Source organism: Salmo trutta, chromosome 27, assembly GCF_901001165.1.
Source record: "Salmo trutta chromosome 27, fSalTru1.1, whole genome shotgun sequence".
Classification (NCBI taxonomy): Eukaryota; Metazoa; Chordata; class Actinopteri; order Salmoniformes; family Salmonidae; genus Salmo; species Salmo trutta.
Genome location: NC_042983.1, coordinates 14,679,710 through 14,695,446, shown reverse-complemented (window position 1 = coordinate 14,695,446; position 15,737 = coordinate 14,679,710). Strand labels below are relative to the sequence as shown.

Here is a 15,737-nt window from a genome sequence, read left to right as displayed (position 1 = left end):
AACGTGTCTCCCCTCCAAATTGGTCATGTTTATCACTATAGTTTCGAATGACTGTCAGGAACAGTTCGAAGCAGGATTTTATGCCATCAACCCGGGATATGGCGTATCTCGTTGGCCCTGGGGTCATCCTGATAACATTTTCAGCCGACAGCCGACCTCTCCTCTCTGGTGGGGACGAAGACCAGGATAAAATCCCATTCTTTGACCGGAATGTAACAACAACCTCAGCAGGGTCCTCTTCCTCATCACTGGATTGTTCCACATCGGTTGTCTCTTTGCCTGGAGCATATTCTGTGTTGTCTTCAACTTCAGACACGTCCTCCTCTAATGCATCTTCCCTGTCAGTTTCCGGGCCTCTCTCCTCCTCACCAGTGTCAGGATCAAAGATATGATCAAGAGCCTCACATACAGTATATCGTTTGGTCATTGTGCTGCCACAGAATGAATTGTGAGCAAGGCCTCAAAAAAGCTTTAAATACCAGAGCTGCGAGAAAAGTTCTACATATTATTGAAACAATGTTGCGATTGTTTATGAGAATGCCAACAGGTGTGGTTCCCTTGGGGGAAAAATTATATTGGGGAAAGGTTCCCGTGTGGGTTTGTGTGTGTGTGTGTGTGTGTGTGTGTGTGTGTGTGTGTGTGTGTGTGTGTGTGTGTGTGTGTGTGTGTGTGTGTGCTCAAACACACATGCATGTGGGGTCTGGAATAGGAAGTGTGTCCATCTGATGAATGGGCATGTGCCTGAACTCAAAGATAAATAAAACACCCAACATTTTATGAAAATCATCAAAATGTATTTTGTGTGTTCAGATGCCCTGTGTGGACTAAGTTATGGAACCTTATGACAATCAGATTAAATGAACTACATTTTTCAGAGAGAGAACTTGTAAATTGGTCCAATTCGACCGGAACACAAAAGGAGGGTTAACAAATCATATATATTTTATATTTGAGATTCTTCAAAGTAGCCACTCTTTGCCTTGATGACAGTTTTGCACACTCTTGTCATTCTCTCCACCAGCTTCATGAGGTAGTCACCTGGAATGCATTTCAATTAACAGGTGTGCCTTCTTAAAAGTTAATTTGTTTGATGCATTTGAGCTAATCACTTGTGTTGTGACAAGGTAGGGGTGGTATGCAGAGGATAGCCCTATTTGATAAAAGATCATGTCCATATTATGGCAAGAACAGCTCAAATAAGCAAAGAGAAACAACAGTCCATCATTACTTTAAGACATGAAGGTCAGTCAATGCGGAAAATGTCAAGAACTTTGAATGTTTCTTCAAGTGCAGTCGCAAAAACCATCAAGCGCTATGATGAAACTGTCTCTCATGAGGACCACCACAGGAAAGGAAGACCCAGAGTTACCTCTGCTGCAGAGGATAAGTTCATTACATTTACCATCCTCAGAAATTGCAGCCCAAATAAATCACAGAGTTCAAGTAACAGACACATCTCAACATCAACTGTTCAGAGGAGACTGCGTGAATCAGGCCTTCATGGTCGAATAGCTGTGAAGAAACCACTACTAAAGGACATCAATAATAAGAAGAGACTTTCTTGGGCCAAGAAACACGAGCAATGGACATCAGACTGGTGGAAATCTGTCCCTTGGTCTGATGAGTCCAAATTTGAGATTTATGGTTCCAATCGCCGTGTCTTTGTGAGACACAGAGTAGATGAACGGATAATCTCTGTATTTGTGATTCCCACCGTGAAGCATGGAGAAGGAGGTGTGATGGTGTGGGGATGATTTGCTGGTGACACTCTCTGTGATTTATTTAGAACTCAAGGCACACTTAACGAACATGGCTAACGCAGCAATACGCCATCCCATCTGGTTTGCGTTTAGTGGGACTATCATTTGCTTTTCAACAGGACAATGATCCAACACACCTCCAGGCTGTGTAAGGGCTATTTGACCAAGAAAGAGAGTGATGGAGTGCTGCGTCAGATGACCTTGCCTCCACAATCACCCAACCTCAACCCAATTGAGATGATTTGGGATGAGTTGGACTGCAGAGTGATTGAAAAGCAGCCAACATGTGCTCAGCATATGTGGGTACTCATTCAAGACTGTTGGAAAAGGATTCCAGGTGAAGCTGGTTGAGAGAATGCCAAGAGTGTGCAAAGCTGTCATCAAGGCAAAGGGTGGCTACTTTGAAGAATGACTGGGAATACAGATATGCATCTGTTGGTCACAGATACCTTTAAAAAAGAAGGTAGGGGAGTGGATCAGAAAACCAGTCAGTATCTGGTGTGGCCACCATTTGCCTCATGCAGCATGACATATCTCCTTCGCATAGAGTTGATCGGGCTGTTGATTGTGGAAGGTTGTCCCACTCCTTTTCATTGGCTGTGCGAAGTTTCTGGATATTGGCGGGAACTGGAACACACTGTCGTACACGTCGACCCAGAGCATCCCAAACATGCTCAATGGGTGTCATGTCTGGTGAGTTTGCAGGCCATGGAAGAACTAGACATTTTCAGCTTCCAGGAATTGTGTACAGATCAATGCAACAGGTGGCAGGGTAGCCTAGTGGTTAGAGCGTTGGGCTAGTAACTGAAAGGTTGCAAGTTCGAGTCCCCGAGCTGACAAGGTACAAATCTGTTGTTCTGCCCCTGAACAAGGCAGTTAACCCACAGTTAACCTAGGCTGTCATGAAAACAAGAATTTGTTCTTAACTCTTGCCTAGTTAAATAAATAAATGGGGCCATGCATAAGGTGATGATGGAGGATGAATGGCACGACAATGGGCCTCAGGATGTTGTCACAGTATCTCTGTGCATTCAAATTGCAAATCGATAAAATGCAATTGTGTTTGTTGTCCGAGGTGTGTGCCTGCCCAATCCATAACCCCACCGGCACTCTGTTCACAATGTTAATATCAGCAAATCGCTCACCCACACAACGCCGTACTGTTTCTACTGAACGTGTGTTCACAACCTTTTTTCCTTTGTAAGACTGTATTTATTGTAAAAGATAAATGGAAAATATGTTGTGCACAAAAAAAGGTCTGCGGTTGTGAGGCTGGTTAGACATACTGCCAATTTCTCTAAACGATGTAGAGAAATTAACATTCAATTCTCTGGCAACAGCTCTGGTGGACATTCCTGCAGTCACCATGCCTATTGCACACTCCCTCAAAACATGAGTCATCTGTGGCATTGTGTTATGTGACAAAACTGCACATTTGAGTGGTCTTTTATTGTCCCCAGCACAAGGTGTACCTGTGTAATGATCATGCTGTTTAATCAGCTTCTTGATATGGCACACCTGTCAGGTGAATGGATTATCTTGGCAGAGAGGGAAATGCTCACCAACAGGGATGTAAACACAGTTGTGCACATAATTTGATAGAAATAAGCTTTTTGTGCATATGGAACATTTTTGTGATCTTTTATTTCAGCTCATGAAACATGGGACCAACACTTTACATTTTGCCTTTAGATTTTTGTTCAGTGTAGTAATATTACAGTATTTAGACCAGGGTTCCCAAATTTGACTGTAAAAACACCAGCAAATCAGCAACAACTGATTAACATTTTTGAGATCGGTTCCAAAGTATTTCCACACATAAGAGATATACTATATGTGATCATATACAAATGTAAGCAAGGTTTGAAACGATTATGTTTTAGTCAAAGGCAATTTGCAGTCTACAAATTATTTGTAATTATGTTCCGGTCCCCTGACCATCCACTCATGAAAAAATCAGCCTTCGACTGAATCTAGTTGATGATCCCTGATTTAGACCATAGTAGACCTTTTCCATGTGGTTGGGCGTGGATAGACCAACCTTCTACTGCGTTAATTAATTAACGTGGAAGTGGCATTCCACCATTTCTTGTCATCATGAAATATGTTGTGTTTTAATCATATTCTGTCAAACTAAACTCAAGTCACCCTCCTAGGCCTCCTGAGTGGTGCAGTGGTCTAAGGCACTGCATCGCAGTGCTAGCTGTGCCACTAGAGATTCTGGGTTCGAGTCCAGGCTCTGTCGCAGCCGGCTGTGACCGGGAGACCCATGGGGCGGCGCACAATTGGCCCAGCGTCGTCCAGGTTAGGAGAGGGTTTGGCAGTGCACACTGACACGGTTGCCAGGTGTACAGTGTTTCCTCTGACACATTAGTGTGGCTGACTTCCAGGTTAAGTGAGCATTGTGTCAAGAAGCAGTGCAACTTGGTTGGGTTGTGTTTCAGAGGATGCACTACTCTCGACCTTCGCCTCTCCCGAGTCCGTACGGGAGTTGCAGCGATGAGACAAGACTGTAACTACCAATTGGATACCACAACATTTTTGCAGTAAGCACACACAGCTCAAAGCTATTTGGGCTTTGGCAATTATTGTTTGTCTGGTAGAAATGGATACAATTTAGCTTGATATCTGGCCAGACAATTACACAGCAAACATAATTATCAGTGGCAGGTATCAGTGTTTACAGCTAACGTTAATTCCTCCAACAGACGTCCAAATTCTTCCATCTGCCTGAGGGATCAATAGAGAGAAACAACAGGATTACTACTTCCCCTGGCTGGGACGGAGCAGAGCAGCTTGATGGGCGGTACGCTCGGGGATGGGGGGCATTCCAGAGAAACTCAGCTAGCTGTGAGTGTGGCTAAAAACAGACTAGTGGAGCATTTAACACTGAAGTTCCTAGTGAAAGAAGGGTTTAAATACAAGGCTTCGCGTTGAGGTGTGCTTCACAACACATGTGGAGGGAACTCCGGAGGCGGGGGACCAGAGATCTCTATATCATGATTCACCGGGGCTTTCAAGGTGTGGGACGACCCACACACACACTGCACCTCCCCTTGAGGTATGTTGGGCTCCGCTCTGCTCACAGTCAATGTCCAGAGTAACTCCACAATAACTTCAGACAACTTTTGAAAACAAGCATAATGTACCATTCCGTGTTCAGTAAATCCACTCCAACTGTCCTCCAGTGTATTGATGTTGGATGTCAGTGTGACTCAAATGCCATGGTAACAGTACATGTTCCGATGTATAATAGTTATGATGACAGCGTCTATTTCATGCTCTAGATATGTCCATAGTACATTCACTCTGCAGATTTTGCAACAGCTAACATGATATATCTGTCCATTTTAGCTGCAATGATGATGTTTACAAATATGACTGCAAGGCAACAACATTTTCACTGTGTGTACAAGGTTTGGGTACATGAAATAATGTGGTGATATTGTTACATTAGATGATAAATGGCCCAGTCTCCATCTATTTCTTTCTTTCTTTCTCCCCCTCTCTCTCCCTCAGTCACTCCCTCCCTCTCCCTCTCCTTGGAGCTTCAGACATATTTTCCACAATGCCACAAGTCACTAACACATCACTGTGGTTTTCACCAAGCCATTAAAATCATGTCAACACTCACCTTCCCTACACTAAATAACAGAACATGAGCCGTGGGCAAGTCTATGTCAGTGTAGTTACAATGTGACTTATAGTTAGAATTAGGGACCAGAGTTTTTCCTGAACAGAGTTTTTCCTAGGTTTTTCCTGGTCAGGTTACATGGTCATGAGAAATTCCTGGGCCAACTCAAAGCAGCCAGATGGTTCTACACAATTAAACAATCCAAAAGCAAGGCATATCAAACAAACTGATAGTTAAGTGAAATGTCTCTGGCACAACCAATGCTCCCCTGGTATTTCTGCAGACCCGTGGTACAGCCCTAGTAAAGGGAAATGCCATGTGAAATGTTATCAGTGTTTCTCCCTCCAGGGTCGACACAGACGCTGGGCCAGAGCTCTGCCCCACATGGTGACGTCTATCTGGGGAGAGAGAGGTCCCCTCAGGCTTTCTCCAAAACCCTGGTGAGGACTGACAGATATGATATTTCAGAGCTAGACACACACAGACAGGCACACGCACACACAGAAGCAGAGAAGCCTTTAGAACAGGAAGGACATTCAACAAGAGAAGTTCAATTCTCGACAAGGGCAATCAAGAATCCCAGGAAACGGAAAGAAAATAAAAATAGATGGAGGTATCCATTCAATCACTTCTCTGAATTGTTTAATTGGGATAGGCTACTCTAGCATGTAGTCCTCTCATGTAGTCTGGTTTTTGGGTAAAGAAGATATTTGAAGAGGAAACACAGCTTTACTGGGATACTCAAGAACTGTCATCTAACCATCCTTTCTTAAAAAATACTGTCCGGCCTGCTGATGTCATTGCTATACAAAAACAGACAACTTTTCCATAACCCTAATTATAACACATTGCTCTGAATAGATCCCCTCTAGACCGGGCGGTCAGTTACAATGCTGAGTTTCTCCTCCTAGAACTTCATGACATCCATTGTGCATTTGGCCACTCTCAGTGCTGGACTGAAAAGCTTTGGTTGCTCCCTGTGTGGAGTGGACTGACATAAGGCTAGAGCAGAGGGCAGTGGAAATGAGCGAGACATGTGAAGGGTAGCCGGGAGGGAAATGGGGTTAGAACTGTCAAGGGCACTGCTTTTGAGTCACTCTGACAACTCAGTTGATGCAAATCAATCAATAAATAGTTTCCGATAATAGACCGGCTGACTCCACTTAGCTTGTAATTGAGCTGAGAGTAGGAAGCACAGCTGTTTCCATGGCAACTCTCCCACCCACCCCCAGCAAAGCACAACGATACATCCGGAGGTTCTGTTAGTCACTCTACTTTATAGGCTCATCAAACATGGCCAAATCAATTGATGAACCCAGATAGAGTATTCCCCTTTCCTTTCAGTATGTGTTTACCAGAACAGACTGAATTGAAATAGGATTGACACCTGTTATTTACAAATCTACACATACATTTCTCTTGCCAAATATGATCCACCCTAAATAAGAAGAGGACTGGACCTTTACTGTTGACCGTGTGAGCAGACAATGCTTGGTTTAAATGTTTGTCTGTGTTAAATGTTTAGGCCAAGCCACACATCCCGGGGGATATCCTCTGTTTGGCCAACCAGGCGGATGACATGGGAACAATGCTCCCAAAGAGGGTTTAGGGTATTATCCAGAGGGACAGGAAGAGTTAGTTGGTGATTGGTCAACAGTACTGCTATTAGTAGGAGTGGGAATTATAAACAGGATTCTTCAATGAAGTGTTTGTTGTCGTTCAACGAGAGATAACTAGTTTTCATGCAGATTTTTCCCTTGAGAAATACCCGCACCAAACATCTTAGTTAGATGTAAAATTGCCCAAATACGACCTCGTTGGCAAAAACATCAAAATGAATGACAGATTTCTTGATTCGTTTTAGATTAATTCAGACTATTTTGAGGAAGTATACTGGCTATATTGTTACGTCGTCTAAAGAGAGACAAACATTACTATTTTTAAGGGAGTATGCGAGGCACAGGTCTTTTAGGGGAGTATGCGAGGCACAGATGTTCACTTCGCCTAGCCGAGTTCTGCCAGGAGCATACCAAACCTAGTATGCAGGCGCCTTTATAAAGACTCTTCTCGTCTTGGATGAGTCTACCTTGTTGTTGTCACACACTGACGTTCTCACTGCTCACCTGTGTAAATATTTGGCTGTTACTCCACAGTCTGAACCCCTAATCCATGCTGACAGATTGATGCTCAGAGGAGGGTAACTCTGAGACAAACATGGTTACTCAACAGACAGCGGTTTGTCAGGATGACTCCCTATCTGTATGCGCGTCTGTGTATAGAATTACCTTGTTGTTTAACTCACGGTTTGGATAAATCAGTGCTGTCACGTGTGTGAGTAGTTATTTGCGTGTGAGCGCATGTGTTCAGCATGTGCATTCATCTCTGGATTAGATATATGCCTGTAAACACTGTAATGACGAGATATACAGTGCCTTTAGAAAGTATTCATACCCCTTGTTTTAGCCCACATTTTGTTGTTACAGCCTGAATTCAAAATGGATGAAATAGTTTTTTTCTCTCACCCACCTACACACAATACCCCATAATTATGAAGTGAAAACCTGTTTTTCGAAACTTTTGCTGATTTATTAAAAATGAATACAGAAAACTAATTTGACTTCGTCTCGGGCCTAACAACAACTGTGCCAATATATCCTCCAAACACCGGCTTCTCGGGCATTATCACTTAATTATACAATGGGTGGGTCTAATCTTGAATGCCGATTGATTAAAACCGCATTCCAGCCAGCGTCTATTCCACAAGTTGCCACCGGCTAAATCTATGACGTTATAATGCCTATTGACTCTGTTCCATTTGACTGTGCAATCCACTGTCTCACCAGCCCAGCCAAGCAACTTATAAACTTGATCTCCACTATAAAAAGCATCTAGACATTATTTTAGACTAACATTTCCTTTTCAACAGCGGAGATTTGTATAAACCTTGCTGTCTGTCTCTCCGACATTTGCAACATTATTTCAATTATCAAATTTTATCTCCAACTGTCCTATAGTAATGAACGTGTCGGGAGTCGAGACAGACAGGCAGGCAGCGTTTCTCAGCCAATCGAAATCATGAATCAGCTGGCATCATTTTATGGATATATACAAAAAAATGTCAATTGAATCAAGGTAAAACGAAACACAGCTAATTTGCAGTCTTTCCAGCTTCAATTTGAAGTGATTGTGTTACTGTAGCTGTGTTGTTGGCTAGAACAACAGTGTCCTGACGAGTGAGCACATTTTCTATGCCAGGCGAAATCGCTCCTCATTGACTCATGTTATGGATGTATTCAAATAAATGTCACTAGAAAACAGTTTAAGCAAATGGAAATGCAGCTACTTTGCTGTTATTCTGGCTGACTGTAAATTAGCCGTAGTTGACTAGCTAGCAAGCAAGGGATAAGAACGTTGCCAGCCAGTATGGCAATGGAACATTTAGAACAAACGACTGGGTCATGTCCATCGATACAGAACAAAAAGAATGAACAAAATAGTATGAATAAATTAATCAAAATAACTTTTTTTATGAAAATATGTCAATCATTATTTGAATATGTTGGAAACTCGTTTCGGGCCTAACAACACCCATGCCAATATATCCTCCAAACACCGGCTTCTCGGGCATTATCACTTAATTAGAGTGAGTCTGCTGTGAGTCTGCACACCTGGATTGTAAGATATTTGCACATTATTCTTTTAAAAATTCTTCAAGCGCTGTCAAGTTGGCTGTTGATCATTGCTAGAAAACCATTTTAAAATCTTGCCATAGATTTTCAAGCCAATCTAAGTCAAAACTGTAACCAGGCCACTAAGGAACACTTAATGTCATCTTGGTACGCAACTCCAGTTTATATTTGGCCATGTGTTTTAGGTTATTGTCCTGCTGAAAGGTGAATTTGTCTCCCAGTGTCTGTTGGAAAGCAGACTGAACCAGGTTTTCCTCTGAGATGTTTCCTGTGCTTAACTCTATTCCGTTTATTTTTATCCTAAAAAACTCCCTAGTCCTTGCCGATGACAAGCATACCCATAACATGATGCAACCACCACCATATTTGAAAATGTGCCTTTTTCTTTTCACTCTGTCAATTAGGTTAGTATTGTGGAGTAACTGCACTGTTGTTGATCTATTCTCAAGTTTTCTCCTATCACAGCCATTAAACTCTGTAACCGTTTTAAAAGTTCTCATTGGCCTCAAGGTGAAATCCATCTTTGGCAACTGAGTTAGGAAGGACAACTGTATCTTTGTAGTGACTGGGTGTATTTGTGCAACATCCATAGTGTAATTAATAACTTCACGATGCTCGAAGGGATATTCACTGTCTGTATTTGTATTTTTACCCATATACCAATAGGTGTACTTCTTTGCAAACCCTTGGAAAACCTCCCTGGCTTTTGTGTTTGAATCTGTGCTTGAAATTCAAATCAAATCAAATTTTATTTGTCGCATATTTAGCAGATGTTATTGCGGGTGTATCGAAATGCTTGTGTTCCTAGCTCCAAAATTGTAGTAATATCTAACAATACACACAAATCTAAAAGTAAAATACATATTACGACGAGCAATGTCGGAGTCCGGAGTGTATATAATATACATATTGTAAATATATACTGTATGTGAAAGACATTATGGACAGTATGTGGATAGAATATGTAGTATATCTGAAGAATACATGGATAGAATAGTATATGTACAGGAAAAGTTTAATAAGATGGTGTAACGCCCTGGCCATAGAGAGGGGTTTTTTGTTCTTTATTTTGGTTAGGCCAGGGTGTTACATTGGGTGGGCATTCTATGTTCTTTTTCTAGGTTTTTTGTATTTCTTTGTTTTGGGCCATGTGTGACTCCCAATCAGGCACAGCTGAAGTTTGTTGTTGTTGATTGGGAGTCACACATAAGGAGCAGGTTTTTCCTTTGGGTTTTGTGGGGGATTGTTTTCTGTCTCGTTCGTTTTTGACCAGACAGGACTGTTAGCTTTCGTTGCTGTTTGATGTTTTGTTTATAGTGGTTCATTTTATTAAATATTTATAATGAATCCACAACCTCCGCTGCATCTTGGTTTTCTTGCGACGACAGCCGTTACAGATGGCCTTGACTAGAATACAGTATATACATATGAAATGGTAAAAAAAATAGTATGTAAACATTATTAAAGTCACCAGTGTTCCATTATTAAAGTGACCAGTGTTCCATGTTTATGTATGTAGGGCAGCAGGGATGAGTAACCGGGTGGTAGCCTGCTAGTGACAGTGACTAAGTTCAGGGCAGGGTACTGGGTGGAGGCCGTCTAGTGATGGCTATTAAACAGCCTGATGGCCTTGAAATAGAAGCTGTTTTTCAGTCTCTTGGTCCCAGCTTTGACGCACCTGAAGTGACCTCGCCTTCTGGATGATAACGGGGTGAACAGACTGTGGCTTGGGTGTCTGAGGTCCTGGATGATCTTCTTGGCCTTCCTGTGACACCGGGTGCTGTAGATGTCTTGAAGGGCAGGCAGTGTGCTCCTGGTGATGCGTTGGGCTGACCGCACCACCCTCTGGAGAGTCCTGTGGTTGCAGACTGTGCAGTTGTCGTACCAGGCGGTGATACAGCCTGACAGGATGTTCTCAATGGTGCAACTGTAAAAGTTTGTGAGGGTCTTAGGGGCCAAGCCAAATTTCTTCAGCCTCCTGAGGTTGAAGAGGTGCTGTTGCGCCTTTTTCACCACACTGTCTGTGTGTGTGGACCATCTCAGATTGTCAGTGATGTGTACGCTGAGGAACTTGAAGCTTTTCACCTTCTCCACTGCAGCCGTCGATGTGGCTGGGATGTGTACTCCATCTGCTGTTTCCTGAGGTCCACAATCAGCTCCTTCATTTTGCTGACGTCGAGGAAGAGGTTATTTTCCTGGCACCACTCCTCCAGGGCCCTCACCTCCTCCCTGTAGGCTGTCTCATCGTTGCTGGTAATCAGGCCTACCACTCTTGTGTCGTCTGCAAACTTGATGATTGAGTTAGAGGCGTGTTTGGCCACGCAGTTATGGGTAAACATGGAGTACAGGAGGGGGCTGAGCACGCACCCTTGTGGGGCCCCTGTGTTAAGGAGCAGCGTAGTGGAGGTGTTGTTGCCTATCTTCACCACCTGGGGACGACCTGTCAGGAAGTCCAGGACCTAGTTGCACAGGGCGGGGTTCAGACCCAGGGCCCCAAGCTTAATGATGAGCTTGAAGGGTACTATGGTGTTGAAGACTGAGCTGTAGTCAATGAACAGCATTCAAATATACACTACATGACCAAAAGTATGTGAACACCTGCTCGTCGAACATCTCATTCCAAAACCATTGGCATTAATATGGAGTTGGTCCCCCCTTTGCGGCTATAACGGCCTGCACTCTTCTGGGAAGGCTTTCCACTAGATGTTGGAACATCGCTGCGGTGACTTGTTTCCATTAAGTATTAGTGAGATCAGGCACTGATGTTGAGTGAGTAGGCCTGGATCACAGTCAGTGTTCCAATTCATCCCAAAGGTGTTCGATGGGGTTGAGGTTAGGGCTCTGTGCAGGCCAGTCAAGTTCTTCCCCGCCGATCGAGACAAACCATTTCTCTATGGACCTCACTTTGTGCACGGGGGCATTGCCATGCTGAAACAGGAAAGGGCCTTCCCAAACTGTTGCCACAAAGTTGGAAGTACAGAATTGTCTAGAATGTCATTGTATTGTATGCTGTAGCATTAAGATTTCCCTTCACTGGAACTAAGGGGCCTAGCCCGAACCATGAAAAACAGCCCCAGACCATTATTCCTTCTCCACTAAACTTTACAGTGGGCACTACGCATTCGGGCAGGTAGCGTTCTTCTGGCACCCGCCAAACCCAAATTTGTCCATTGGACTGCCGATGGGGAAGGGTGATTCATCACTCCAGAGAACGCGTTTCCACTGCTCCAGAGTCCAATGGCGGCGAGCTTTACACCACTCCAGCCGACACTTGGCATTGCACATGGTGATCTTAGGCTTGTGTGCGGCTGCTCAGCCATGGAAAACCATTTCATGAAGCTCCTGACGAACAGTTCTTGTGCTGCATTTATTCCAGAGGCAGTTTGGAACTCGGTAGTGAGTGTTGAAACCGAAGACAGATGATTTTTATGCGCTTTAGCGCTCAGCAATCCCGTTCTTGTGTAGCCTACCACTTCGCAGCTGAGCTGTTGTTGCTCCTAAACGTTTCCACTTATACGTTTCCACAATAATAGCCCTTACAGATGATCCGGGCATGTGTAGCAGGGAAGAAATTTGACGAACTGACTTGTTGGAAAGGTGGAATACTATGACGGCGCCACATTGAAAGTCACTAAGCTCTTCAGTAAGGCCATTCTACTGCCAATGATTGTCTATGGAGATTTCATGGCTATGTGCTCGATTTTATAGACCTGTCAGCAACAGGTGTGGCTGAATCCACTAATTTGAAGGGGTGTCCATATACTTTTGTATTTATACTGTAGGTATTCCTCCTGTCCGGGTGGGAAAGGGCAGCGCACAGTGTGATTGCTTCATCCGTGGATCTATTGGGTTGGTATATGAATTGTAGTAGGTCTAGGGTTTTGGGTAAGGTGAAGGTGATATGATCCTTAACTAGCCTCTCAAAGCATGATGATGACAGAAGTTAGTGCTACGGAACGATAGTCATTTCATTCAGTTACCTTTATTTTCTTGGGTACAGGAACAATGGTGGACATCTTGAAGCAAGTGGGGACAGCAGACTGCTCGACTGACATTATGGTGTATTGTGTGTAGAACAGTGACACAAAATCTTAATTTAATCCATTTTAAATTCAGGCTGTAACACAACAAAAACAATTCAAGGTGTGAATACTTTCTGAAGGCACTATATAGCGTTTTGGAAATGAACTCGTCATACAGTGCATTCGGAAACTATTCAGTATTCAGTTTTTTTTCCTTCATCAATCTGACACAATACTCCATAATAACAAAGCAAAAACAGGTTTTTAGAAATTTTTCCAAATATATAAAAAATAAAAAACTGAAATATTGCATTTACATAAGTATTCAGACCCTTACTCAGTACTTTGAACACCTTTGGCAGCGATTACAGCCTCGAGTCTTCTTGGGTATGACCCTACAAGCTTGGCACATCTGTATTTGGGGAGTTTCTCCCATTCTTCTCTGCAGATCCTCTCAAACTCTGTTAGGTTGGATTTTCAGGTCTCTTCAGAGATGCTCGATCGGGTTCAAGTCCGGGTTCTGGCTCGGCCACTCAAGGACATTCAGAGACTTGTCCTGAAGCCACTCCTGCATTGTCTTGTGCTTAGGGTTGTTGTCCTGTTGGAAGGTGAACCTTCGCCCCAGTCTGAGGTCCTGCTCAGTTTGGCCGGGCGGCCAGCTCTAGAAAGAGTCTTGGTTGTTCCAAACTTATTCCATTTAATAATGATGGAGGTCACTGTGTTTTGGGGACCTTCAATGCTGCAGAATTTTTTTTGTACCCTTCACCAGATCTGTGCCTCAACACAATCTTGTCTCAGACCTCTACGGACAATTCCTTCGACCTCATGGGCTTGGTTTTTGCTCCCAACTGTGGGACTTTATATAGACATTTCCAAATTATGTCCAATCAATTGAATTTGCCACCGATGGACTCCAATCAAGTTGAAGATACATCTCAAGGATGATCAACGGAAACAGGATGCACCTGAGCTCAATTTCCAGTCTCATAGCAAAAAGTCTAAATACTTAAGTAAATCAAGTATTTCTGTTTTGTTTTGTTTTTATCTATTTGCAAAAATGTCTAAAAACCTGTTTTCCCTTTGTCATTATGGGGTATTGTGTGTAGATTGATGGGTATAATTTTTTAAAATCCATTTTAGAATAAGGGTGTAATGTAACAAAATATGGAAAAAGGGAAGGGGTCTGAATACTTTCCAAATGCACTGTATGTTGTCATGACGCCATATTCCCAATCAACCATAGTCCAACATCATCCACTCCTTACATACTGATAAAGTGGATCTTACTCTACAGTGAAAGACACAAAGCCAAAGAGAGAACACGACTTGGGAATTCAACATTCAGCCCCTGTCCTTGAACATGATCAGACATGAATCGCTTCAACACCCAGAATCTCACATACTGTACACCACCATTCCCTATCATGATATGCTTAGTGCCGCACATTCTCGACGATGTGCTCACCACTCACATTGATGATACATAAGATTTGTTCGTTGTCTTTTGTGCATACGAGTGTGTACATACATTGTCCAACGGAGGACAACAACTTAGAGATAGAGCTCAATCTCTGTCTGAAGTTGGAGGGTGGTGGGCGCCATGTATTGTATCTTGTCCTAGAGATACAGGATAAGATGTCAATCAGCTTAATGTAGCCTACCTGTCTCAAGGTGTAGTTATCTCTAGAAGTAACACGTGCAAACAGACACACTTTAGGAAAGTTTTTTTTTTGGAAGTCCATGGAGGTATTTTTAGAGGCTCCAGAAGGTATTTTTGTACTTTTAACCGCCGCAATTGAACGCTCCTCCCCGTTTCTTTATCATCTTACCAGGAATAGAGGCTAATTCAGGCAGTCAGCATTCAGTGATGTTATCTCTTATTCAAAGCCCAGGCATTGAAGGCTGTCACAGTGCTGACTTGTGTTCTGTCCCACTGAAGGATTCTTTTAGCGCTATCATGTATTTTTATCATCTCTGCCTGGTTTATGAATTTCCCTCTAGCAGACATTTTCGGGAAGTTGGATTGTGAGATAAAGGTGACAGACATAATGATGTCTCTCTCTCTCTCTCCTGCCAGGCAAAGACATGAGGTCATTGTTGAATCTGTATGCAACTGGAACTGGAACCTGAGCTCTGAAAACTCTGGGGCTACAGATGTTGGAGCATTAATCTAACATTGTCTTACAAAAAAGGCATTACAGCCAAAACATCAAAAAATAAAGTCTCCAATCTATATCCTTGCATTGGCTTTTCTATAACTGTACAAACACATCAAGCTCCAGAAGTGTGTGTAATAGAACAATGTTGTAGGAGCTTTGTGTTAAAGGAAGAACAATTTTATAATTTTTTTGTACGATTTTATACAATTTTCTTTAGAAAATAGACAAAGACAATAGACAACTAAACAATTCACAGACATGGATCGACTAAACTCGACATGACATTGGCTGGGACTTAACGCCTGACCTTCAACATAACATAAAGGAAGTACTGTTAATATTCTCTCCTAAAGCTCTCATTTCATTTCCCCCCACATCACCCGGAGGCAGATAGTGGGAGTCAGAAGAAGACCACAGTGACACCAACACACACCCCAGATGAGACTGAAAGACCAGCCATTGGTCTGGGAGAT

The 15,737-nt window shown here is 42.9% G+C and overlaps 1 long non-coding RNA gene across 1 annotated transcript; it reads left to right on the top strand.

Moving 5' to 3' along the window:
- Positions 1 to 5,740: 5,740 nt before the first annotated feature.
- Positions 5,741 to 15,338, top strand: LOC115165175 (uncharacterized). Its single transcript, XR_003870092.1, has 2 exons — positions 5,741 to 5,834; positions 15,183 to 15,338. It is a non-coding gene; the product is annotated as an uncharacterized LOC115165175 (long non-coding RNA).
- Positions 15,339 to 15,737: the final 399 nt, after the last annotated feature.